Raw genomic sequence first — 27,577 nt, 5'->3', positions numbered from 1 at the left:
TAAACACAGGTGGATGTGTTTCTCACACTGGGGAATCTCTCCAGTTTCACCTTCCAGGTGTAGCCTAGCTTAGAACAACAAATCAGGGATGTTACCATGTATCTGCAACACGTTCTCACTCCCAACCCGTCACATGTTGACGGACGGTCAGGGCCCCTCCCTGGGCGTCCCATTGACTTGCATAGAGCTCCCTGAACGTTGGTAAAAGAGGAGTTGGGATCGCGAAATGCTCTCCTCAGATCCATTCTCACAGCGTTTATCAACCTTTTTCTTACTCATTATCAAGCCACACTTATTGTTTTTACTTCTTTATTTTAATTGAATAATGCAGGAATTTTGTTGCCGTCAGTTATAGGGAGAGTAGGGGCTTAGAAAACTGAAATCTGTATTGTTTCATAGTTTTTTCCTTCTAATTTTGTATTCTTTTCTAAACCACACACACTGTTATTTACTCAACAATAACACGTAATTATCCTTGTGTTTATTTATTTGTTTGATTAATAAACACAAGTTGGAGTCCGTTAGGACCGAGGGTCGGAGCAGCTCATTTGCTTTACAGAATATTACACCCGGAGGTAAGTATTCTCTCCGCTTCGCTTGACAAACCCTGTGATAGTCCTCAAGCTCTGTGATTGGATGTTTGAGTGTGCGCCGATGGTTAAGCCGAGCGTCGAACAGCACTTAAAATGGGATGGAACCACGGCAGACTGTCCAAAAATGGATTTGAACGGGTCCACCCCGCCCCCCCCTCCCCCACCTGGTCCCCAGAACTACACATGCTGGCTATTGTGTGTTTTGCAACATGTTCTATGGCACGTCTCTGCTGGGAATTGTAGTTTTAAAAGACGTTTTTGTATTTCCCATAATAAGAAGTTGCCAGTATTAAACTGTGTACATCCCTGGAGGTTTAGGGGATAGGAAACACTCACAATTAAAACATATAATTAATAAATGGGTGAAAATTGTTTGTGCCCAATGGGCACCATTAATATACCCACATGACAGCTAAGGTCAGAAGAGCTTTATTTAACAGCTGGTCTGATGTCTGTGACCCCTCCTGTTGTTCATTGATAAGCCTGAAACATGCACTTGTCAAGTACATCGGGCTTCATAGAGCTAAAACATTTCAAGTGCTACTCAACTGGCTTTAGATAAGCCAGTCCTTTATTAGTATATAAGTGCTTTGTTAGTAATTATATCGCTTGAAGTGGAGTCGAAAGAGATAATATATACTTTATTGATCCCAAATTGGAAACATTTGCGTTACATCAGCATGTGTAACAGTTGTAAATATGCAGTGGTGTTTATTTGTAAATCATTTAGTATAAATCACACAAATTCTGTGTTCTTCATTTATTGAATATTCAATATCTGACAAGGTCGGAGATGAAAAACTTGGGTCGCCGGTTCCTCAACAGTGCATTCCAAGACATCTATCAATATGTGTGTATACCTCCACCATTAAACTGTCGTATTCTGCACATTTCTTATACTATCTACATACATCTTATAAGAGTATAATACGTATAATATCAGTTAAAATAAGTGCTTAAACATACAGTAGTTAACATTGCAGGAAAGCAATATCTTAGTACTTTGTCAGGCTTAATATTTATACCCCCAAAGCTTTTTTCTTTTTCAAAATAAGACCTTAACCTAAAGTATTCTTTAATGTTTAAATAAAGCCTTATTAGTTTGTCTGTCTGTGTCTCCTATTAATATCTAATAATAAAAATAATACATTTCAATAACGTGCTTTAACCACCAGGTGTCCCTATCTATCAGCTGTGCACCATTATGGTGTACATACAGGGGCGGACTGGCCATCGGGACGTTCGGGACGAATCCCGATGGGCCGGTACTGAAGTGGGCCGGTCGGACGATGTGGGCCGGCCGGTAACCGGCAGGGCTCGACATTAAATGGCCCGCTGGCCCGGAAGCACTATTTAGACACCCCAGGCCAGCATAACGTACTTTCCACTTGCCCGCTCGGGCCACTAAAAATATTGCTTTAAAAAAATGGTCCTGTGGTATTGGTATTTTGACTAGCAATTTAGTTAAATAGTTTCGTTTATCAACGCTACAACATAGCGTTCCGTGAGTCGGTTGTCGTTGTTGGGGGGAAAGCAAACAGCTGTTTGCTGCGGAGCGCAGCGGGAGCGCGCTCCTTCACTACAGACTATCGCGCCACCTAACCATTCGCCAAATGTTTTTAATACCAGCGGTAACCGGCCAAGCGCCGGGCAAAAAACAATCTTCAAATAAAAGAAAGTCACCGGAGGAGTTAAAACAGAGTGACAGGGAGTATGAGAAGAAGAGGGAGAGAAAGTTTCAGCCAGCTTGATCGATGGAGTTGGCTGCAGTGACGCGTCCTAAAACCCTTTTATAATCTATCGATTAGATTTATGATTCGAAAATTATAAAGGTAGGGTAGACATGTGGAGATTATCCGGCTGAACAAAACGTGCATTTATCAAACAGGTTTGTTTTCCACAGACCTTATTTCCAGCTATTTTCCAAAACCCTTGTCGAGGGAACCAGCAGCTTACTTCCTGGTTTTAGGACGCGTCACTGGCTGCACCTCTCAATATGATGCCAATATAAACAAGGTCTTCTGTCGGCTCTGTACATCAATGCCGACCTATGCTGACAAGTAAGTGAAGAGTAGACAATATAAAGGTATTGGCGAAATGTCCCAGAAGTTTAGGATAATGAAGGTTCAGGTTCTAATCAAATAAATTACATAGCCATTACACGTCTAACTCCTAATGACAGGAAGGCAGAAAGTGCATTATACAAATTATAATAATAGCAGACATTTTTTAACAATGACCACAATATCATTATTTTAATAAACCAAATATGAACAATTGAGGAAAATGAGGAAGAACTGATGATTAAAATGTTGTAGTACAAGTAGTAATAGTTAGTGCATACATTACTATTGCAACAAATGTGTTAATTTTCTTCTTTATTAGTCGATTTTTTTTTTTTGGACGAAATGCTCCGGACCCGGTAGACATTATTTACCCTTAATGTCTACCGCTAGTAAATTGTCTAAAAAAATGTTAACATTGGACTTATATCCAATAAATACCACACTTCTGAATTTTGAGGCTTATATGTGTCTGTAGCGGCCAAAATCATACAGAAATAAAACTGATAATTAACATAAAATAACAGCTGAGGCACCAGTAATTGAATCTTACGCAGAGCAATGATCCAAGTCCAGACAAGAATCTCCGTTTGTGCATTTATTTCCATAATCCAATATCATTAAAGGTGGGGTAATGCTCTTAACATCCCGATAGCAATACATATCTTAAGTGCTTTGACAACAAATCCATACAAAAATATCATCTGTGGAAGCCGTGGCGCTGTAAAAGGCACGACCAATCATCTGAGCCGGCCCGGCTAAAGTAACTGGATGGCCTACCTGCCTGTCAGCCTTCCATCTGTGCACAAACTCATCTCGTGCCCTCATTGGTCATGTGTGCGTTCGTGTGTGTTGGGGGAGGGGCTCTGTAAGGAAGTGGCAGATTTCTTCCGGCTGTGTATTTTCAAATTCTAGCGCACTCGATCTGGTTTCTCCAAAATGTCCTACCCCACCTTTAATGTTTGTTACTTGTGATAGTTGAAACACAGGTTCTTCCTCTCTCTGCATCCTGCTCTTTTTTTGTCCTTCATTGATCTATTGTTGCTGTGCTATTTCTAAAAATATATAATATCGAGTGAGCTAGTAACTGGAGAGGTGCCATTTCAACTCCAAGGCCACTGCCGAGGTTCCCTTGAGCAAGGCATCTAACCTCTCCTCTGCACAGGGACGTGCACAGGTACGGGCTAATGTTGCCCGGGCAACGGCCCTTTTGAACTTTTTGGCTGACCTGCTCCTCTGGAGAGAGCGAAAGTCTTTTTTTCTGTTGTGGCCGAATAAACATGATAAGCCCACAATTAGTATTGTAGATTCTCGCTGCAAACACACCTTGTAAGCGCTGCCATCTGCCCCCAGTCACGTGACTTTGTTTACAATCTGACAGCTGGAAAGCAAAGGGAAGCCCTCCGAGTCCGGTCCGGCCTCATATGGCTATGGTGATCATGTGCCTGCCTAACTTTGGTGGCAAATCCCCGGCTCAATCTGTCCCCGGAAATGTTCCCGTTTTTAAATATGCTTAAATTGATTTTGAGTTTTCTCATGACAGTTAGAGTATAGGGGACAAACCAGGCACTTTACTTCCTCTTGACACCGTCGGTTATTTACAAAAAAACACCTAAATATACTTGTTATTGTGCTTCTGTCTTTCTGTGTCTTTTCATCTGCTCCGTAAACTCCCTCACCGCTCGCTCTCTTTTCTTGATCGCCCTCTCACAGGAGAACACTTCACTGTCCCGCTGGATTTCTGCCATGTCTCTACTTTAGTTTGACCATCTCTGTTATTAAATTATGGAATACTAAATACATAAGTAATTAGATACCTTACTGTTACTGCGCTCATAAAGAATGATAAGAATAAGAATAATGCGTATTGAACTGGTTTAATTAATTAGTGAGTTTATTTAAGGCACAGCCGTTACATTAAAACAGAATTGTCCGCATTTTGTCTTTAATAGTCACTAACATTAGATATGTTAAGATATGGACCGCAACATTTTTTCCACCCTGGTTTTCATTTATTTATTTTTTATTAAAAAAAAGTTCTTACGTTTTCGGGGGGGTGGCCCTTTTTCTAGTTTAGAGCAATAGCCCCTCCAAATGTCTGTGCACGTCCCTGCCTCTGCATGTATAGAATAATTATGATGATGAATGCATTCTTTTACCAGTAAAATACAGCAACACATCTTTTATTCATGTCGTTTATAACTGGACTGTTACAATTATTATTAACTTTGTCTGTAGGCTACAACACAACAAAATAGGAAATAACAACACAATTTAAACAGACACAAAAATAAACCATTTGACTACGTAGCCTATTTACTTTCTTGTAGAAGTACAAATGTCCAGGAAATATGCCCAATACACAAAAACTGCGAGCCGGCTTCTGAAACGCGCCCGGTGGGAAATGACGCCGTCCTCTTTCTCTGCTTCGATCTCTCAGGCAAAAAGCACTTTCTTTCAAGATAAGATCCAATCTTCCTATTCCAATCCCAAAAAACTATTTTCCATCTTCTCCTCCCTCCTGGACCCTCCCAAAGCCCCTTCCCCCTCCTCCCTTCGGTCAAGCGACTTTGTTAACCACTTTGAAAAAAAGGTTGATGACATTCGCTCTTCTTTTTCTGACTCACCTTTACTCACCGCTGGGTCACCAGACCCTCCTTTCACCCACACACTGACCTCCTTTTCCCCTCTCTCGCCAAGTGAGGTTCTTACCCTCATTACCTCTGCCCGCCCTACCACCTGTCCTCTGGACCCTATCCCCTCAAACCTCCTTCAGACTATCGCTCCTGATATTCTACCGTTTCTCACCCATTTCATCAACACTTCTCTAACTTCTGGTCACTTTCCAAACAGTCTCAAGGAGGCAAGAGTAAACCCTCTCCTGAAGAAACCCACTCTCAACCCGTCTGATGTTATAAACTACAGGCCTGTCTCTCTCCTCCCGTTCCTGTCTAAAACACTTGAACGCGCTGTCTTCAAACAACTCTCCTGTTATCTCCATCAGAACAACCTTCTGGATCCGCACCAGTCTGGTTTCAAGGCAGGTCACTCCACAGAAACTGCCCTCATTGCTGTCACTGAGGAACTGCACACTGCCAAAGCAGCCTCCCTCTCCTCTGTCATCATCCTGTTGGACCTGTCTGCTGCATTCGACACGGTGAACCATCAGATCCTCCTTCGCACCCTCCAAGAACTTGGAGTTTCAGGCTCTGCACTTTCCCTCCTCACCTCATACCTCAAAGACCGCACCTACAGGGTAACTTGGAGAGGGTCCGAGTCCGACCCTTGTCAATTAACTACAGGGGTCCCTCAGGGCTCTGTTCTTGGTCCCCTCCTCTTCTCCTTGTACACAAACTCGCTCGGATCTGTCATTAGCCCGCATGGTTTTCATACCACTGCTACGCTGATGACACCCAATTAATTCTGTCCTTTCCCCGCTCAGAGACCCAGGTCGTCGCACGCATCTCTGCTTGTCTAGCTGACATCTCTCAGTGGATGTCTGCTCATCACCTCAAGCTCAACCTTGACAAAACTGAACTGCTTTTCCTTCCGGGAAAAGATTGTCCCACTCTTGACCTAACAATCAACATCGGCACCTCTGTTGTCTCCCCGACTCAGACTGCAAGGAATCTGGGTGAGACCCTAGATAACAACCTGTCCTTCACTGCAAACATCGCTGCTACAACCCGCTGCTGCAGATACACGCTTTACAACATCAGGAGGATGCGTCCCCAGCTGACCCAGAAAGCGACGCAGGTTCTGGTCCAGGCTCTCGTCACCTCACGCCTAGATTACTGCAACTCCCTCCCTCTGGTCTACCTGCATGTGCCATCCGACCTCTGCAGCTCATTCAGAATGCAGCGGCTCGTCTGGTCTTCAACCTTCCTAAATTCTACCACACCACGCCGCTCCTCCGCTCCCTCCACTGGCTTCCGGTAACTGCTAGAATTCACTTCAAGACACTGGTGCTTGCGTACCATGCTGCAAATGGGTCTGGCCCTTCCTACATCCAGGACATGGTTAAACCGTACACCCCAGCGCGTGCTCTACGCTCTGCATCAGCCAAACGACTCGCTGCACCCGCACTGCGAAGGGGACCCAAGTTCCCATCAGCAGAAAGACGTGGGTTTGCTATCCTGGCTCCAAAATGGTGGAATGAGATCCCCATTGAAATCAGGACAGCAGAAAGCTTACACACCTTCCGGCGCAGACTGAAAACTCATCTCTTTCTACTCCACTTCGAGCGATAGAACTATTAACAAAGCACTTATATACTAATAAAGGACTGGCTTACCTAAAGCCAGTTGAGTAGCACTTGAAATGTTTTTGCTCTATGAAGCCTGATGTACTTATATGATTTTGTTTTCTTCAAGTTTGTATTTTGTTGGTCGAACGTAAGTCGCTTTGGATAAAAGCGTCAGCTAAATGCAATGTAATGTAATGTAATATAAATGTGTGAAACATGCAAATAAAATGCTTGTGTATTTTGTGGAAACAACATGTAATATGTTCAAAATAATATATATATTAAAAAGTGTGTATAAAATGAACATTGGGATGGGGTATAATAATGATAATTTGTTCGGACTTTGGGGAGAAGCGGGTCGGTTGGGACACTTCAACATAAAACAAAATGTTTTTTATTTCTCAACAACCATTTACAACATAATTTGATCTGTGAACAGATATGTGTCTGTTAACAATTTAGCAGGTTTTTGAGAGTCCAATTTAAGAATGAAAGGCACCATTTTGTGGTGAAAAGAGCGAATTTACCAAAATGCCTTCCCTGGCCGTTTGAGACACCTTGTTCTGGACCCAAACACATAATTTAAAACGTACAATATAACATTGTGTGCCACTAGGAGGCTCACATGACTTAAGCTCTGTAGTTTACAGTTTTTCTCGATTGCTAACACACTAAAATTATACATGAAGCACAATTATTTTAACTGACACTCAAAAAGCAAAACATCGGCTCAAATCTCCAAAACTCTAAACACGTTTTCAGCTTTTCACACAATTTGCAAATCAACATGGCACTTTCTGCAAACCACTGCACACGTTTCTCCACGTAAGACACAGGAATCTGACATAAAGTCACGTGTTAGCAGGTTTAAAACACTGATATTCAAAATGCCTCACACATGGACCAATGATCAAGAAACACGTTCCACCTGACCAAATAACTGGTAGCATAATGGTTGGCTCATCAATCAGGATGTTAGCACTATCAAAATATCACAGGTGAGTACTTTCTTACAGCAACAATGGAAGCCAACATGGAAGCAAGAGGAAGAGGAAGAGGAAGAGCTGGGATGAGAGTGAGAGGAGGAGGAGGAGGAGGAGGAGGAGGAGGAGGAGGAGGAGGAGGAGGAGGAGGAGGAGGAGGGTGAGAGTGAGAGGAGGAAGAATGAGAGGTAGAGGTAGAGCTGGAGGGAGAGGACAAAGAAGAAAACTTTCTAATGAAATTAAATGTTATCAACCATGGTTTGACGATGAGAGAGGCTGGACAGAGGGTTCAGCCTAATCTAAGCCGATGTACTGTTGCCTCTGTAATCCGGACACTTAGACTTGAAAACAGGTTAGTTACCAGTTTGTAGCTCTGCATAATTCATGATATATCAGTGCTTATATCTGTTGTGTGAAACTTATTTACTTCATTACTGTAATTGAATTGTTGGCATGTTGCATACTATAACTGTACAACAATCCTGCACAATTGACTGTGGTAAACTCACTTTTATGCAACACAGACACTGACCAACCCCTATATCTTTGTTGTTTATCTGAAGGACTGAGAAACAAAGAGGTGGAAGGCTAAGGATGTTCAATGAAGCAGGAAGCAGCAGTTACAAACTGGGTTTTGGCAAACAATGCATCCCACTTAGAGAGATCCGAAGCATAGTAGCTATGTGCTGAGATGCATGTTGCACAGTTATATCTTTGAATAAAATGTGATTTTTTTTCCACAACTCATTTGTATTTCATCATTTACTGTATTTCTGTAAACTCTAGCTATCTTTCTCTGCAGGAACCTCTATGTACAGTACAGAGCACAGCCCAGCACATATGAAAGTGCTTTAGATTATGCTCAGCAGTGTGTAGCTGGGTGGTCAAACCATCTAGTGTTATGAATGAAGTGTGTTATATTTGGTGCTAAAGTTTGTGTAGTGGCCAAAATCCCGAAAGGTTTTTCTTGTAACCTTCACCTCAACAGTTAATGTTTTTGGCCACATGTAGAGCTTGGGGCCTCGGAAGCAGTGTCAGACACGCAGTACAAAACCCACTGGACGTTTCTGTTGCTTTTCAAGGTTAATTTCCAGCAAAACATAAAACAAAATACGAAAACAATATTTAACATAAACTTAAACATCAGATCCTAATAATCTGTCTTCTACTCAGCATAAGGTTGCGTCTGCGTGTCAATGACGGTATTGCTGCTGCCTGCTGCCCTCCCGTCACACACCGCACCTCCAACTTAAAGCCTTAGCCCCGCCCCCTTCACCTGAGCCCTGCTGCCCTCTCACTGAAACAGAAAAATGCATTAATAAAGGTTCCAAATAAATCAAAAACAAAATAAACTTAAATGCGGCTCCGACAGTTTGCATTTGGTAAGTGTTGATGTAGTTTTGAGAGCAGTTCTTCACTTAGCAGGAGAAATGAGGAGTTTTGCACTTTGGGTGTGTGGTTTTGTGAATTGTGTTTAGTGTTCTGAGAAACTGAGCAATTAAAAAAAAAGAAGTGTGTTAGTAATCGAGAAAAACTGTAAAAGCCATGTTGCATGACTATTGTTACTGATCCTTTTTTATCTTCAAAGCTAGAATTTCTGGTGGTTGAGCGCCATCTACTGTCCACTATGTATATCAAATAATGTGTTGGCACAGGGAAACTACCACAGGATAAAAAGGTGTAATTGATAGATAGTACCATATGAAAACTCATACATATGACAATTGATTATCAGTAATCATTGGCGGTTCTAGACCAATTTGACTGGGGGGGCCACTGGGGGGCCAGTTATTTTCTGAGGGGGCCACAATAAATGCAGGACGAAAAAGAGAACTAGACAGTATGAAGTAATTGCGCATAAGAAAACAATGCAATACAGTTATTGGTATTTGTTTCAGTACACTTATTTCAGATAGATCTTATAGTTATTACTGTTAGCTTCAGCTTAAGTTATAGTACAATTTTTGCACTAACACCATATTTATATAAAAATAAAGGCAATGAACAGTTACATCTCTACTTTACATAAGGGTGTCTGCATCCCAGGCTGTTGTTTCCTTCCCAAAATCTCACATTACAGCAACAAAATCTTGCGGTTTTTGGCAAACCGATCAACAAGTTTACAAGAGTACCAGAACATATACATTTTTAAATCCACAGAAAAGGATTTAATGTAAAAGTCTACAAATCTTAAATGTTGACTTTAAATGAAATAAAATACATGGATATAGAAAACATAGATTTCAGATGTATTATTTCCCATGAGCTAGGCTATTTAACAAACATGAAGACTGAATACAGAATGCACACCTGTTCTGCACGCGCACTAATCAGTTTCGTCTATTCCGTCACATTTCTAATAAACGTGATATCTGGAAAACACACAGATTTACATATAAAAATAAAGGCAATGAACAGTTACATCTCTACTTTACATAAGGGTGTCTGCATCCCAGGCTGTAGTTTCCTTCCCAAAATGTCACATTACAGCAACAAAATCCTGCGGTCTTTGTGATTTTGGCAAACCGATCAACAAATAAGTCAAGATTCAAAGCCTTTGACCTCCTTGACTCAATACTAAGCAGACCCAGATTGCTCAGTCTCTCATCAGTTATGGTGGATCTGAGAAAAGTTTTGACCAGCTTCAATGTAGAAAAACTACGCTCACAGGAAGCAGAACTGACTGGGATTGCGACTGCTATTTTGCAGAGTCTGAAGAGCTCAAAAAACACTTCTTTATAAGGCTCAATGAACTGAACAAGCTCCACTGTACTATCAGGTCTCTGCATCCCAGTCTTTATTTCCCTATCTACTGATGTAGCTCATTCCCCAAGTCCTCAATATTTGCATCATACAACTGAGCAAATGAAAACAGAGTTGTCTCCTTCAGAAATGCATTACTTTTGGGGTTAAGAGCTTGGATGCTATTCATCATGTCACAGTTTGTGTTTGAAAACCGTCTATTAAGCTCATTGAGCATCTGATCAATGACAGGGTAGAAAAAGGCTGTACGAAACCCGTGTTTCTGTTCTGTCTCCTCTGTCCAACAGTAGTCAGTACGAAGCTTTCAGCAAGTTTAGAGCTCAGTCGTTTTTGTCGTTTTGCTGCTGGCTGTATTGCAGTATCACATTGCTCAGAAATGTTCAACACTTCATCCCACAAGTTATCAAAAAATGACTCCTGCCTGAAGTCATTCAATGTCTGAACTAAAGATCCAACTAAATCCACAGCCTTTGAAAGGTCAAGGGATGAAGACTGTAGAGAGAAATGTTGTTTCTGCAAACACTTTACGGAGTGTTACAAGATGCACAATGAATTCTAGATCCAACTGTGCCAGCAGACCACGTGCCTCAATAGATCTCTCACCATTGCGTTCTTGGGCTATGTCTTGCAGTACTCGCTTGAGGGCCGGTAATCTATCCATAATGTTAATGTTTCCATTATGCTACAATGATGGGGAGTTGTCTTTTCTCTTACTGTGCCACAGAACAACACAAACACTTGTATTTTTATTGTTATTATTTTAAAAGTGAAGTAACTTGTTACTTTTTTTGAGAGCAGTAACTATAACTATTACTAGTTACTTTTTAAAAGTAACTAGCCCAACACTGGTAATAAATCATCATTTTTTCATTTTTTTCACTTTTCATTTTTAGGGGGGCCACAGGGGGGTCAGAGGCCAGTGTTAGGGGGCACTGCCCCCCCCCCCTGCCCCCCTAGAACCGCCCATGTCAGTAATCATTTCAAAGTGACACAGACACATTTGGTTAACCAATGGATGAACCAATGGATGAACCAATGGATGAACCAATGGATTAACCAATGGATGAACCAATGGATGAACCAATGGATTAACCTTCAGCAGCGTGTTATGCGTTTTAATGCCATTGAACACAACTTTTGATCAGAAAAACAGCAAAGGTAAGACTATTTAGCGTTTTTGCTCCATAAAGCTACGTCGTGTGTTGTCTGGGTTAGCTTCCCCTGTCGTGAGTTTTGATCGCTCAGTGATGATACTTATATATCTAGAATCTGTGGAATCTCAGCTTGCTATTTGATATCTTCTTTGTGCAAATCCGATAAGGAATAAAGTATTTCTACCGTGAAATCTGTTCTAAGTGTGTTAGCATTTTCTCGCTCAGGGCTAATTTAGACGCTTCTTGTGAGACTTCTGTTTTGTTTTGGTAAAAATGATTCATATCGTCAGTTAGCTGAGTTTCTTCCCGTTAAGTGGGTATGACACATTAATTGGTTGTTAAATGTTAAGAAGCCCTGAGACACAGTTTTGTGAAAGCCTGGCAGCCCCCGGTACTGGGGGGCTGCCGGGCTTAACCAAGGATTTGAAGTGTCTTCCCTTAGACACTGCACAGCATTCGCACTAATAAGTATGATGAATTCTAGACTGTGTGTGGCTTCGCCGGTCACACAGAATAATAAAGATGGCTAAGAGTTTAGCACGGAGCACGAGTCAGTTCATTTATAGACCAACAAACAAAACGTGTGTGTCTCTGTGTGGGTGTGTGTGCTCACCTTTGTATTCTCTGTGGCGCTGCAGCCGCAGTCACAACAAACAACAAACAAACGAAAATAAATGAATACTTTAGTTAAAGTTAAAGTGAACAAAGCGGAAGTGGATCCGCGCAGCCGTGGCTCAGAGAAACTTCAGAAACTGTGTGTTTTGTGATATTTGGCAGAATAAATACAAAAGAAATACAAAATAGAAAAATAACGACATTAGTTCAATTGTATTTGCGGTGTTTATTTTATCGTGAAGGTGTGTTTTATTATTATTATTATTATTTTACTATTATTATGTTTGTATTGTTTTTATTATTATTGAATTATTTGATTTATTTACATTATTAATGTCAACACAGGTCAGTTTCTTATTGTATATGAATTAATTGAGAGAGGGTTAAATAAAACTTTATTGACCGATTAAACAAATAGCAAATCACAGAGCTTGAGAGCGTCACTTATTGCTAACAATAATAATGAAGCTAATGATGTCACTTCCTGCCCGGTCCGAAGGGGTCAGAGGCTTCCCTCCCCGCCATCTCATCCCCACGCTGCAGAGAGGAGCCCAGGTTAGCAGTGAGACAGGTGGAGAGGACACATTGTGCATAGAACCTCCTACTTGGGAGAGACAGGTGAGAGACAGGTGAGAGACAGGTGAGAGACAGGTGAGAGAAAGATGTGAAGACCACTGAGACAAATGTAACATTTGTGATATTGGGCTATATAAATAAACATTGATTGATTGATTGATTGATTGATTGATTGAGAGACAGGTGAGACAGGTGAGAGACATGTAAGAGACAGGTGAGACAGGTGAGAGACATGTAAGAGACAGGTGAGACAGGCGAGAGTCAGGTGAGCAGTGAGACATATTGGACATTATTATTATTATTATAATAATAATAATAGTAATAATAATAATCAGCTATACTAATAATAATAATAATAATAATAATTGTATTATTATTATATATATAGGCTACAGCTGATTATTATTATTATTATTATTATTAAACATTATTATAATTCATGTGCTATTTAAACTATTATTTTAGTTTGATTATATTATTATTATTAATAATGATTAATATATATTCACCTTGACGTTGTGGAGTTTATTTCCTTGGTTATGTTCTGCAGGCACAACGTCTCCGTGCTGTTCCCATCACACCTGCGTCCGGAAAGAAATCTAATTATATATCCTGTTTTTATTATTATTTTTAATTGTGATTATTCTTCCAGACTGCTGTTCAGGTCTGCAAACAGCTTTAAACTAATAATAATAATAATAATAATATATATATATATATATGTATATATATATATATTATTATTATTTTCCTGACACACATATATATATATATATATATATATGTGTCAGGAAATAATTTCCATAGATGTTTACCTTTCGCCCTCTGTCGCAGATGCCCCAAGCATTTTGTTGTTGTTACCAGTTTATGACTGGGCAACTGTCGGTCAGAGATAGTCATTGTTGTGGGACACCTGGAACACTTCCTTCTCGTGGTGTAGATTACCCGAGCCATAAGCGACAACATGTGATTCAGTGTCCTCAGCTGTTAAGTCTATCTAATGAAGAATGATGATTACCCTTAGCGAAACTATAAAACATCATACGAGAGGAAGGTTTCTTCAGAATTGATTGAGGCATCTCAACCGTGTGGTCAGACCGTGGCCCGTGAATTCTCCGGCCGAAGCTCCAAATAAACCGTCAGTGTTTGAAATCAAAGCTCCAGCTCTCCTCGTGTCTCTCTGAGTCCTGACTCCAATTGCTTCAGAAGTTTGCCCCACAATATGTATATATATATATATATTAGTGCTGTCAAAATTATCGCGTTAACGGCGGTAATTAATTTTTTGAATTAATTGCGTTAAAATATTTAACGCATTTAACGCATGTGCAGAATGGCCCGCCCCAGAGCCATTTAATAGAAGAGTTACGACATCTCCGTTCACTCCAATGGACCACTTTTTTACAGCAATGGCGGATCGTGGAGCCTCTCAATCGTTCCCCGGAAGTTAGCGCCAAGGCTGGCAGAGCTGTGGAGTTGCAGCATAATAGACCGTTCGTGACGGACTTTTAAAGGTAAGAAGAAGTTTAAAGATGTATATTGCGGATATTATCAGTACATCTGATTCAAATGAACATGTGTATTAAAGGATGTCAGTGGATTATCCCTAAATTAGTAGATTTAGGGAACGTTTACAGATAACAGATTAAGCTAGCATACCGAAGCAAGTTAGCAACACACGTTGAACAGCCTTTTAATTGTAAATTCCGTTCTCTCTATGTCATTTCGTCCAACATGTTGAATTAGAGAAGAGGGGCTTCTAAACGGGATTGTATGCGGGGGTGGAGGGAGTTAAATATTAGATAAATATAACTTTGGTGCGTGTAAGAGTGAGTGTTTTTAGCAGAGCCATATTGTGTCCTTGTGATTCTGTTGATTATTACCTGTCTGTATAATGTTGCAGCCCAGCTGATTCTGGATTGGTGGCAAAGGGAGAGGGACTTAAGTGAGAGTGAAAACACAAGGTACGTTTAATACTACTGTTTTATATAAGTAAACACGTTATCTCCCCAAGGCAATAGGTGTGCTATATAGGTGTGTATAACCCTTTCTCCTGTCTGTTGCTCCCTCTCTCAGCACAAGAACCAGAGGGGGGTTCAATGGAGCCTGAATACCTGCACTGAGACCCTCACCTGCACCCTGAGTCTCAACTCTCAGTGTTTTTCAAGCCTTTCCCTGTTTTTTTGTATTAAACAAAACATGAAGCTTTCCCAATGGTGTGGTTTTCGTTTTGTGAAAAAGTGCAAATGCAGTGTTTGTATATAAATCACATATTTTGTTGCTGTTGGTCGTGAAATTGCTCCTGCTGACTTGAGCCAGCCATTTTTTCCTCCGCTCTGTGTCAGTGGGGAAGCCGTACATTCGTACTCCTTTCTCTGAGCGATTTGAGCATCCCCAGGCAGCACATCAAACCATGGTGGCGACTAGGAGGCAGCACAGCAAACCAGGACAACACGGAGGAAAAGGCACCGACAAACTGCATGATATGCTATTCAATGTTTATTGAATTCCATGTATTTGCAATGGATGTTCCTAAAGCAACACATTTAACATCATTATCATCATCATCATATCCTGTCGGTCTCCTGTCCTTTCTGAAGCCATAAAGACGACATTAGTCATTTAGATAACTCGTGTCCTCAATTACCATGGGATTACTGAAACTACCATGAATTTAAGAAAATGGTAGAAATGAATCCAATCTTAATTTTAAAGCATTACTTTAGATCCCCTCCCTCTAAATGTATCAATAAACATTAGAAAGTGATCCTCCTGACTACCATACAAGTTTAAGAAGATAATATTGGTGTTAAAGAATTCAAAGCTATAAATAAACAGCAACAGGCTCTTTAACCAAGGCACTGTTAGTAACATGTAAACTAGTTGTTCACACTAATCCTAATATTATCACTTAATATTAGCAAATTCGATTTTATTTTTGAAAACATATTGATGTAAATACATACACATATCGATTTGTTGTATACATATTGCAAATCAAAACCTTTATTCACTAATAATTAACAGAAATCGTAGTTCTATCTCCTGTTATCAATGCATTCACATTGCCCGCCATGAACTTCCGGGGAACGATCCCTCGTCTACATGAACCACGTGATGATAACCGTTTTTGGACTTCCGGTGTCGTAACTCTTCTATTAAATAGCTCTGGCCCGCCCCATACGTGCCACCAGTGGCAGCGCCAGGGTATGGCTGGGGTAGGCTACACCCATACCAAGAAATGGCTTAGCCCCACCATGAAAAATGATGTTAAAGTAAGCAAAATAAAGTCTGCCAACTCGCGCGGAGTAAATTGCACAGACAGCAGTTAGTAAGATTGATTTCAGTAGCCACGGTTTTGAAAACGTTTGTCACGTAGTGATCGTCTTCTCAATAGAACATCTTTGATAACGGCGTGGTGTTGTTGCAGGAAGTCCCGACGGAGAATACTTTTGCTGTAGTACAGGGCAGAGCCATATAATAGTAATAATATGGCTCTGGTACAGGGGTGCACATAACTGGTACGCAGGTTATGTGCGTCATCTGAAATGCGTACCGTCACTTGTGTCACAAAGCGCATTTGCGTACCGACGTACTTGTGAAGCTTTTCCAGAAGGCGGTTAGATCACCGTACGACAGAGTCGGTCTCCGTGTGCACAGACAGGGCTGCTGTTAACGTCGGTCTGTACAACGGAACTGTGCCAAAACTACGCCAACCGGCTGCGGAGGGAGACTCCCCCCTTCACTGGAGAACTGCGCTAAAACAGCTGATCACAACGTTCACACTCTGTGGTCACGAAGTACTCCACTAGCCCCCCCCTCTGTCGACTTTCCTGAAGTACTCCCCCGTTGATAGAAATCAACACGTAATGAATTAAGACCCCACGGTTTGATGATTGATAGGTGTGTGGGTTGTCTTTCATTTTGACATGCAGAACATTTTTATAATAAACATAGATTCTGTATGTTAAATGGATATATCCGCCTGCTTTCATTTATCTTTCCATTCCCAACAATATACATAAATAAATGGCATATTTTGGACATAGTTCGAATGGTGATTAATCATGATTAATTAATTTTTAAGCTGTGCTTAATCTGATTAAAAATTTTAATCGTTTGACAGCCCTAATATATATATATAAATGAATCGGAATCAGAATACCTTTATTAGTCCCACAGAGGGGAAATGTACATTGTTAAAGCAAGAAACGAGCCAAAGACTGCATAACGTTTACAAAATTCACATACTGTAACAAATGTTACATACATATGTAAATGGCACTTATATCATACAAATGACATTAATAAATATATTAATGATAGAGCTCAAGACGATAGAGTTTATTTAACTTTATCTGAGAAGTTAATATTTAAATCTCACCTGAGGAGTGAAGGAGGAAGAGGAGCAGTAGAGACCATAATTACCATCATCATCATTGTAATCTTCTTCATCATATTGTGGTCTTCCTCAGCAGGAGCCTGTCAGACCGCGTGCAGGCAGGGTGCCCATTATATAGCGTTGGAGTGACGTCATCAGACCTTCACCGGTCAGGCCGTCAAAACAGAGACTTTAAAATAAATACATATAAATGTAAAGAAACACACATTGGTTATTATTTGATATTCTAATAAGGTTTATTTTAGTTTATTAATAAGGTTTATTTAAGTTTATTAAGGTTTATTTAAGTTTATTAATAAGGTTTATTTTAGTTTATTAATAAGGTTTATTTAAGTTTATTAAGGTTTATTTAAGTTTATTAATAAGGTTTATTTGAGTTTATTAAGGTTTATTTAAGTTTATTAATAAGGTTTATTTTAGTTTATTAATGAGGTTTATTTGAGTTTATTTAAGGTTTATTAATAAGGTTTAATTTAGTTTATTAATGAGGTTTATTTGAGGTTGTTTATATGTTTAGTGTGGGCTGAGCTGCCTCATGGTTAAATAAATAAGATAAAGACTGAAGGTCCTCTCAATATTTACATGCTCTTCATCACCTCATCACTTCATCACTTCATCCTCTTCATCCTCTTCATCTCTTCCTCTCCTCACCTCTGGCAACATGAATAATGGGCGCCGTTCAAAATGGCAGCACACTGCTCCTAACACTAGGATGGGTCAAATGCAGAGAAACAATTTCCCCACGGGGATTAATAAAAGTCCATCTCTTATCTTATATATAATGTTTATACGTTATTTTATATCTACTGTAACTATCACAGAATTGAGTGAAAAGACGGCCCAGACTACTTCCAATTTGAGGCCTTTTATAAAATCATTTGGTGCAACTTCCAATTTGATTAAACCAAGAACACAAACTAACATGTCAAAAAGGATACATTTATATATTTACATCATACCTATCATTTTAAGTTTCATTAATTCCTTTATTACAATCCTAAATATAAATGTATGTAGCTTATTTCCCATTTGTTTGAGTGAATTAGTAAATGTTCTTGTTGACAGCAACAACAACAAAGACAAATACAACATCTTGCTGTGAGCAGATAACAAAGTGCCATTTTAACTGTGAGGCTTATCCAATTAAGCTTTATGCAAGTGCAACATTAACATTAAAACTAGTTATTTTAACACAATTCTTAACAAACAACTTTCTTTATCCGTGCATAGAGCTAAGTGCAGTGAGTTCCAAAATATGCAGCATCACTTTTCACAATGCCAAAGGGCAAAACAGTCCTGTTACTAACTGAAGTCAGTGTGATGGCTGCGACTGGACGCTGTCTGTGAGGGCTTTGTAGTCTGGCTCATAGCAAGAAGCTTAGAATAAAACTGAAACGCTATAACGTGTCAATATTATAAAGATATACAGTATAACAGTATAATGACAGTTGGGCAACATTAGTTCGTCTATTTCATATGTGTTTTGTCAGTATGTCTGAAAGGACAAGGTTAGCTAGCTTACAGCAGATTTGCAATAATACCTGAAGGAATCATGCGATCACATTGTTAAAATAAACCGATAAAACGTACATGTTTTGCTTCGTGTGACAGTTGAACAGATTTAAATGTTTTGCTGAAGAACTGCGTTTAGGTTTGATACTGTCCCGCAAACAAAGGATGCGTAGAATATCGTAGAAATGAAAGTGATTGAATAGTGTTAGGGAAATTATTGACCTAGACTCCTAGATATGACGTACAGGACCAACCCTTACGTTTGTTTATCTCCTTTAAGGACATAGGCTGCTTGAGCCATAATGTTATTGTTCCCTTTCTGTGACCGGTCGACACTCGGTCACAGATGGTCTGTTGTTGTGGGTGCACTGGGACACTTCCTTCTTTGTTGTTTGTGGACTCCAAGGTATGACATCTTCGAGGCCATAAGTGACGGACGCAGGTGACTCAGTGTGCCCAACTGGTTAAACTATCTTATCAAAATATGTTGATTACTCTGTGAAACCAGTTAAATGGGCTAGCGAGAGATCTATCTGTGTCTCCAGAATTGACGTGGCAACCCACCCGTGCAGTCTCACCGTGACTGCTGTGACTTGTGATGTGAATGCTCCGGCCGTAACTCCAAATAAACCTCCAGTGTTTGACATCAAAGCTCCTGCTCTACCGTGTCTCCTTCCTGAGTCGGTGACTCCCACTGCATTGCTACACAGAAGTTTCCCTTAAATAGTATCTGTGTGAATACCAATCAACTTTCTCATTCATTCTTTAAGCTGCAAAATAACAGCAGCCTTATATGTTTTACTTCTTATTCACACACTGATGGCAGCGAGCGACCACACACTGTAAAACCTGACAAGTTATTAGAACTCAAACGTTTTTTTGAAACTGATTGTGACGTTTAGATACTACTGGGACCCCAAAGCAGAGACTGACAAAAAATAAAGTTTCAAAAAGTTTAATAAACAAGGTAATCCAAGGCAGGTACTGACGACCGGGAGCTTGGCTGGCTGTAGTAAACCAAAAACAAAGCTGCGGGAAAACGTTTCCGACCAAAACTCAAAAAGAACTCCTTAACCAACTACAACAGACTCCAGGCTGCAGAAAGGCACTCCGGACCGCGGGACAGCATGAAAAATACTCTGGCAGAGAAGTGAGGTGAGGGCCAGGCTCTTAAAGAGCAGGTAATCAAGTGAGTGGGGACAGGTGTGCCTCATCTGCAGCCAGGAGAAACCAGCCACGCCCCCCTGTCACACACCAGCCCTGCAGAGACAGAAAGACAGAGTAGTGAGGGGTAAAAGGAGCACACAACAAGTTAAATACAAAAACAACAAAAGCCCCATGCAAAACATAACACTGATTACATCAAAATGTTTGAGTACCTTAACTTAAATGTTTTAAGTTAAAGTATAATCTTATCAATTGAGTTCTATTTACTAGTAATTTGTAAGTGACACAAACATATTGTTTTAAGTTAAAGAAACATGGATATATTAAGTTATTTAAACTAATAATTTTTGTTAACACTGTACATATAAAGATCAAGTATCTTTAACTTAAAGACCCCGTGAAGTGTGTGCCTGTGCATGATCTGTTATGCTAATACATATAGTAATGACCAAAATTGTCCATTGAAACCCATATCAAAAGATGTTGGAATAGCAACTAATTTGATGAGTTTTGAATTTGCTGCCGTGAAATCCGCAGTTGACCTCCGCCTTCGTGGGCGTGGCTTGCGAGCTACTGCGTGACGTCACGAGATGGTCGCCTCCGAAGTGTTTACATTCATCACAGTGTATTGTTTCTCTGTTTAAAGTCGAATTTATCAAAGTTTTTGAGCGAGTATTTTACTGGAAAGTGTGTCGGAGTCGACTGGAAGTGATTGCCAATCGAGAAAACCTGACAATGGAGGCGACAGTGAAGAAAAAGGGAGGAAAAACACACGGGAAGCGATGCATTGCCGCTGGCTGTAGTAATGTCAAGTCTGCCGAAGTGGCGATGTTTCTGTTCCCAAAAGATGAAGGTGAGTCTGGCTGGTGTCATTGTTTCGTAGATTCGTTGATTGTTCATGACAAATAAAGGCCACTGGTCGATTCGAGAGAGAGAGAAAGAGAGACTGAGAGAGTTACAGGGTTGTTGTTAGCATCTAGTGCTAGCTCGGAGCTAACGGAGATTAGCTGTTTCAAGAGGGAGAGTCCTCTCCTGTTGGACTGAGAGAGATAACGTCAGCTCAGGGAGGTAAAGGACTCTGAGTGATTAGATTGTAAACTGTAGCCTAAGTTATCTCAGTTGGTTTGGTCATCTATGTAAACAAATATTTCCATCTATGTTAGTTGTATAAAATAGGTTAAGAAATCCTTCCAATGTTTTTTGATTATTGAAATATATGTTTCATATGAGTGTTGAGAGCTGTATCCATAAATCTCTTAATGTTGCCCTCAAAGTGCACCAGATTGATGCCTTTAACTTCAATTTAAAGAAAAACATCTTCCCGGGTGAGGGTGTGAGGTCATCACAAATAAAACAGGTTCACATGGATAGGATACTAGATAAGTGTGCACACTCATTATGTACACTACACATTTTTCTTGGATTTGTTAACACTATAGTCCCTAATATATTTGTAGAAAGGCAGGAAATGGAATTAAATCGAGAACATTTTTCATTGTTTTGTGTGTCCCCCACTTCTCTAACCAAAGTTACACCCTTGTCTAGATCTATGACAAAATATTGTCCTCAACTAAATTGACTTCCATGGCCATGTTAATGATGTCATAATAGATTACCTATAGAATAGAGAGCTTATCTTTTGACTATAAATGGTTGGATTATTTTGTTTCTACAGATCTGTCAAAGGCCTGGGCAAAGCAAGTACAGAGAACCAGGAAGGACTGGGAGCCTACCAAATACAGTGTTCTGTGCAGTGAACACTTCACAAGGGACTCCTTTGATGAAAGTGCTCTACTACGAGCGCAGATGGGCATTGCGACAAAGAGGACCTTGATCCTGAAGAAGGCAGCAATTCCAACTGTTTTCCCCAGAGTTGGGACTTCAGCTGTGGGACAACTTTCAACATCAACATCAAGACCGGCTCGATCTGCATTTGCAATGAGAGAGAGAAAGCGGGTAAAGTTGTTAGGCCTAATTTGTTGATGTTAAATCAGGATTTAATTCCGGTGGCTAGTAGTCTCCTGAATTATTATTGTTGAAATGGTATGAGCAAGGTGTAGGCCTATACTGTTTTGAATAATTTTGTAATCCATTTCATATTGTGTACATTTGCAGAAAGTAGAAGAACTCCTGGCAGAATCAGTAGTGGAGAGTAGCAGTTTTGCTTCCACAGAGGAATCAATGGAGATGGCCACTGACCGTCATGGCACCGGAACAGGTTTGTGATTGCCCCCAGGTTTTGTTTTAGATGAGCACATTGGCTGGTTTTACCTTGCACGTTATCATGACTGGCACACGCAGTGGACACATGAAAAAAAACCTTCTTTGTAATATGCACACCTTAGATCTTACACTTGTTATGTAAAACAAAAAGTTTAGCATTAGTCTTGTTCCAAACACCAAACATGCAACCGGCAAACAAGTCTGCTAAATATAATTAGTGTAGAAAGTTGCTAGTCAGGCATGATATTGACTTACATATGCATTGGCTCTAGCTAAGCATTACTGTAGGGTACATGTTTATCATGATAATATTGTCTAGAACTTCTAACCCCTCGAAAATATTTTACAACATCACACTATGACATTTATGTTTTCACCTGGCAGGAACGACAGAGTCAAGATCAGGCCTGCCAGACAGACTGGACTCCAACAGCTACTGCCAGCATCAAGACACAGACTGGGAAACAACTCACAAAGACACAGTCAAAGGATAATGCCACTATTGATTGGTTAATAGTACTGCACTATTAAATCACAACAGTTTGACAGGATGAGCGAGTGTGTCATATAATACTGTATTACAGTACGGGATATTCCTTCTAATGTTGAGTTTGTTAACTCTAAATAGTAAGCAACAGATCAACATAGATTTGTGGTTTTATATAAACACAATATAGTATTCCATTGATCATTTAATTTCCAGCATGCCAGGTGACGCCCGAGATGCTGACTGCAAGTCTATCAGTACCAGCGAGGCAGAGAAAGCTGAAAGTCCATGGCACCAGAGACCCAGCTACACCTGACCAGCCACCACAGGCTGCCTCTAGCAGCAGCAGCAGCAGCAGCAGCAGCCAGGCGTCAAAGCTGGAGCAACACCAACTGGAAGACGCGCCGTCCAGCAGTCCAGCTGCACCACCATCAGTATCAGGCTCCTCAGACTGGGAACCCAGTAGCCTCATCTCAGCGGCTGATTCTTCTGACAAGTCAGATCTGTCAGAAAGTCGGGAAGCATTTGGGGATGAGATCTGCCACAAGGAACCCAAATACATCGTCTTTGGCTCCAGCCTCGGGAAACTGCTACAGTGGTGCCACTGTCCATCTTGCGGCAGTGTCGACATCCGTCAAGTGTGGACAACCACTGGAACACTACTTACGATCCACCAAACATGTGACTCCTGTCTGCAGGCAACTAAGTGGCAGAGTCAACCGAGCATTGGAGCAAAATGGAGGAAGGAACTGTGATGAAGTCAACTCCAAGACACACATTGCCAGGACTAAAATAAAACACTAAATCACTTTCTGAATCAATATCAAGTTTAATAGAGCTGTTCATGTATAGACGTGGAATAATTACAAAAGAGAGATATTTCTTTTCACATTTTTAAAACTGTTTCTTTGTTTATGTTAACAGAACCCTTCTTGCCGGACTGCATTACAATGAGAATGCCAGCAGACATACTGCAACTACAAAGGCGGGAGAACAGAGGTTCAAAATCCGTTACCCCAAGTACAAGTCATGTTGTGAAGAAGATCCTCGTAGAGGCAACATTCAGTGAGTTTGAAATCAAATTACTCAAAATAATATTGTCCAGATTGGTAATGTACCGGTACTAATGATTTAGTAACTAATTCAGTTCAAAACCCCAATTGAAAGAATGATCTCGGCTTGATGACAGACACCATTTATTATTATTAACAGAATTTTGTATTCTGTTGCAGGCTATGTGGATGATCTCATGAGAGAGGTGGTCGACCTCTGCAAGAAACCCAGCGCAGACAGGCCTGTACAGCTGGAGGAGCCTCCCACTCTGTCCTCGGCAATGGAGAAGCCTGACAGAGCAGAGGCCATCAAGGCACATGCCAGTCGTTTCAAGACCAAATAGTCTGTCACTGTGCAGCTTCAACTGTGGAACTGTATTAAACATTCACTTCAGAACTGTATTGTCACTGTCCTTCTTCATAACCGTGATAGTCCATGGATGGAAACTGTCGACGAATTTGGTTCACTGCACAAGAGGGCAGTGGCACTCTTATGTCGCGTCCTAGGTAACCCCAGCAAAGTCTCACCAGCTGGCGGTAGGCTGTGTATCGGTGGCGTCTGCAAGATAAAACATTATAGCATTGATATGACGACAGCTACTGTCAAGAGACTACTACAAATGAAGGACAATAGATGATAATAGGTCAACTTCAAAGTTACATTTTCTTATACTCAGATCATAAAAGACTAATATTCAAACGTATAAAGTTGCAAAAGTTGTCATGACATCATATAAACTGATACATTTATATACTATACTGATACTAGTAATAGACTTTATTGTAAATAGTGTTTGTAAGGCTTACTCATTGCCCTCTTGCTGGAGATGGCCATAATGTTGCCTGTATCCATAGTATGCTATACGCAGCACCCAGATGTCTAGACGGCCAGATCGGAAGCCGGGGTGGTCGATTATGCAGCTGTGGACACCATCCTCCTCCATGGTCCTGGTGACAGCGGGGATTTCCCGACAGCACACACTCTCGGCTACAGTGTCCATGCTGTTACAGTTGTTGCACTGACACCTAAAACAGATGTAACATTATGATTGCAGGAATGCCAGGATGTTTCAGTGTTGTCAGGTTGCTACATTTTGCAAGGTCACTGGATTTTATCATTTTAACTTGGAACTGTATATTGTTGAATTTTATGCAGAAGATCCAATAAAGTTAGACTATGTGCGCATCAAAATAATTTCTTGTTCTCGCCCCCTGATTATCTGATAGGTGGAAGTATTTCCATAAGCTGCAGAAAAACAGGGCTGGTCACCCTGGCGTATGTTTTAATTCAATTACCAGAACATTCTAGTTTAATAATACTCTAGCACATGACATGTACATAAGCTAATTATTTCCCAGAGGCTGAGCCCAAGCCCCCCCCCTATTTTCCAATCGACAGTGACAGCACAGTCACTGCTAACCTGCTAACCATTCAGTGTTCTGTAGCCGGCCAATGTCTTCCCCCTCGTCCATGTCGTCGCCATCATCCTCCCCACTTGACGTCCCTGACGGCTCAAATCTGTAGGGTTCAATGATGTCCTGCGCTTCCTCATCGTTACTTCCATCTTCTGTGCCACTTTCCTCATCTATCCTGTCCGAAAACTGTCAAAATCAATCATTTCTCTCACACTTGTATCACTTTCCAAAGTCTCCGCCATGTTTACAATCACAACTGGGCCCATCTTGTGACGTCACATCCGCTATCGTCTGCAACTTCCGGTAGGCTTAGACGGCCGTTATTATTAAACATTATTTTTTAATTTTTCATTATTAATTAATCAATAATTAAAATTATTTTAGCCATGAACAGGCACAATGATATGTAAGGAATGAAACTGCCATTTCATTTTGGCGCAAAAACATGCACTTCACTGGCACTTTAAACATTTTCACATCTCTTCAACTAGCTATTTTGTAGATATGAAAATCAGCTAGATTTAACTTAAATATTTTTATTATCTCTAAACCCCAATATGAATTAAATTTTTCAATTGAGTAGTACTCAAAACGGAATGTCCAATACTTAAAACGTTTGTTGAAACCGATTACATCGACATTTTTAGTTAACTGTAACTCAAAATCCCTAAGTTAACATTTTGACTAAACATTAAAAAGCACTTTAACACTGACAATTTAAATGCAAATGACTGTTTTATTAAGTGACACACTTTACCAAACAATATATATAAATGATAGCAAATAACTAACTTTTAAATACAAAATAAATTAAACAGTGCTAAGGCCTTGACAAATATCCAGATATATATTTTTTAAAGTATAAAATAATGTATGGGAAACAGTCCTTCAACTTGAAGCTGAACAGTAACACATTTTTCAATGAAAATATTGAAAGTGCAGGATGTAAGAACTGTGTGCGTGTGTAGAATATGTATTGTAAGGTATCAACATGTATGTGAAAATGTTTTCCATCCTTTTTTAACATTTACAAACAAACAAACTTGAACAGTAACACATATTACAATGCATAGAGCAGATTTAAAGAGTGTGTGTGTGTGTGTGTGTGGGGCACATTGCCAGCGTCCAGCCACAAGGGAGTGTGGTGTGTGTGGGGCACAATGCCAGCGTCCAGCCACAAGGGAGTGTGGTGTGTGTGGGGCACAATGCCAGTGTCCAGCCACAAGGGAGTGTGGTGTGTGTGGGGCACAATGCCAGCGTCCAGCCACAAGGGAGTGTGGTGTGTGTGTGTGGCACAATGCCAGCGTCCAGCCACAAGGGAGTGTGGTGTGTGTGTGGCACAATGCCAGCGTCCAGCCACAAGGGAGTGTGGTGTGTGTATGTGTGGGGCACAACACCAGCGTCCAGCCACAAGGGAGTGTGGTGTGTGTGTGGCACCACGCCAGCGTCCAGCCACAAGGGAGTGTGGTGTGTGTATGTGTGTGTGGGGCACAACGCCAGCGTCCAGCCACAAGGGAGTGTGGTGTGTGTGTGTTATATTGTAGGATGACTACAATGTGAGAAGCTCATGTTTTAGGCTCAATACCCTGGGCCTCATGTTCCCCTCATCCAGGCCCATCAATAATTTCTGGATGAAGTCGAAAGTGTTTGCCAACTTTTTCGGGTAACTCAGATTGAGGGCATAGATCAGTGCAAAAAGATGAATGAAAGCCTCAGCCAGTGTGGGGAGTTCCATAACTTTGTGTCCCTGTATGACAACAGCGATCTTCTCTGGGCAGAAGAGCGTGGCATTTGTCGACCTGGCACTGATCAGGAGAAGTCCGACTGCGACGTCATCTATTTCTGGATCCTCAGACCGCTCTACCTGATGACAAGAACAGATACACGTTACCTATTATCCCAAATTGCCTTAGCTATCTCAGAAATATGTTTGCTGAAAAATACATCAGTGACCTATCACATCAAATAACCTAATGTTTTGTGCATAACGTGGGTTTAAGGAAACGCCTATTCGCATTGCACCAGAAACTTCAGCCTCTAAAATAACAGTTGACATACATTCTTTCTACAGAAAAAACATGTATAACCTTCATAAGGGTAGTATGTATTGCATCACTGTATTAGACTGTGTTACTAGTAGCTAGTTGCACCTAATAAACTGGAAACGGAATATATATTCACAGTATAATCTCTCCCTACTACACATACAACAATATATGGGGAACACTAGAGATTATTTTGTATTGAACACTGGTGCTGCAGGAAAGAAAGCCCTCTCTTGATTGTGTGTGTGTGTGTGTGTGTGTGTGTGTGTGTCTGTCTGTC

The 27,577-nt window shown here is 40.6% G+C and overlaps 2 long non-coding RNA genes across 2 annotated transcripts; one reads left to right on the top strand and one right to left on the bottom strand.

Annotated features, from left to right (window-relative positions):
- Nucleotides 1–12,795: 12,795 nt before the first annotated feature.
- Nucleotides 12,796–17,467, bottom strand: LOC117460949 (uncharacterized). Its single transcript, XR_011644653.1, has 3 exons — nt 17,378–17,467; nt 13,503–13,574; nt 12,796–12,954 (listed from the first exon to the last, which is right to left on the bottom strand). It is a non-coding gene; the product is annotated as an uncharacterized lncRNA (long non-coding RNA).
- Nucleotides 13,762–15,477, top strand: LOC139435376 (uncharacterized). Its single transcript, XR_011644657.1, has 3 exons — nt 13,762–14,507; nt 14,902–14,957; nt 15,070–15,477. It is a non-coding gene; the product is annotated as an uncharacterized lncRNA (long non-coding RNA).
- Nucleotides 17,468–27,577: the final 10,110 nt, after the last annotated feature.

This window comes from Pseudochaenichthys georgianus, chromosome 16 (assembly GCF_902827115.2).
Source record: "Pseudochaenichthys georgianus chromosome 16, fPseGeo1.2, whole genome shotgun sequence".
Lineage (NCBI taxonomy): Eukaryota > Metazoa > Chordata > Actinopteri > Perciformes > Channichthyidae > Pseudochaenichthys > Pseudochaenichthys georgianus.
This window is presented reverse-complemented; position numbering and strand designations above follow the sequence as displayed.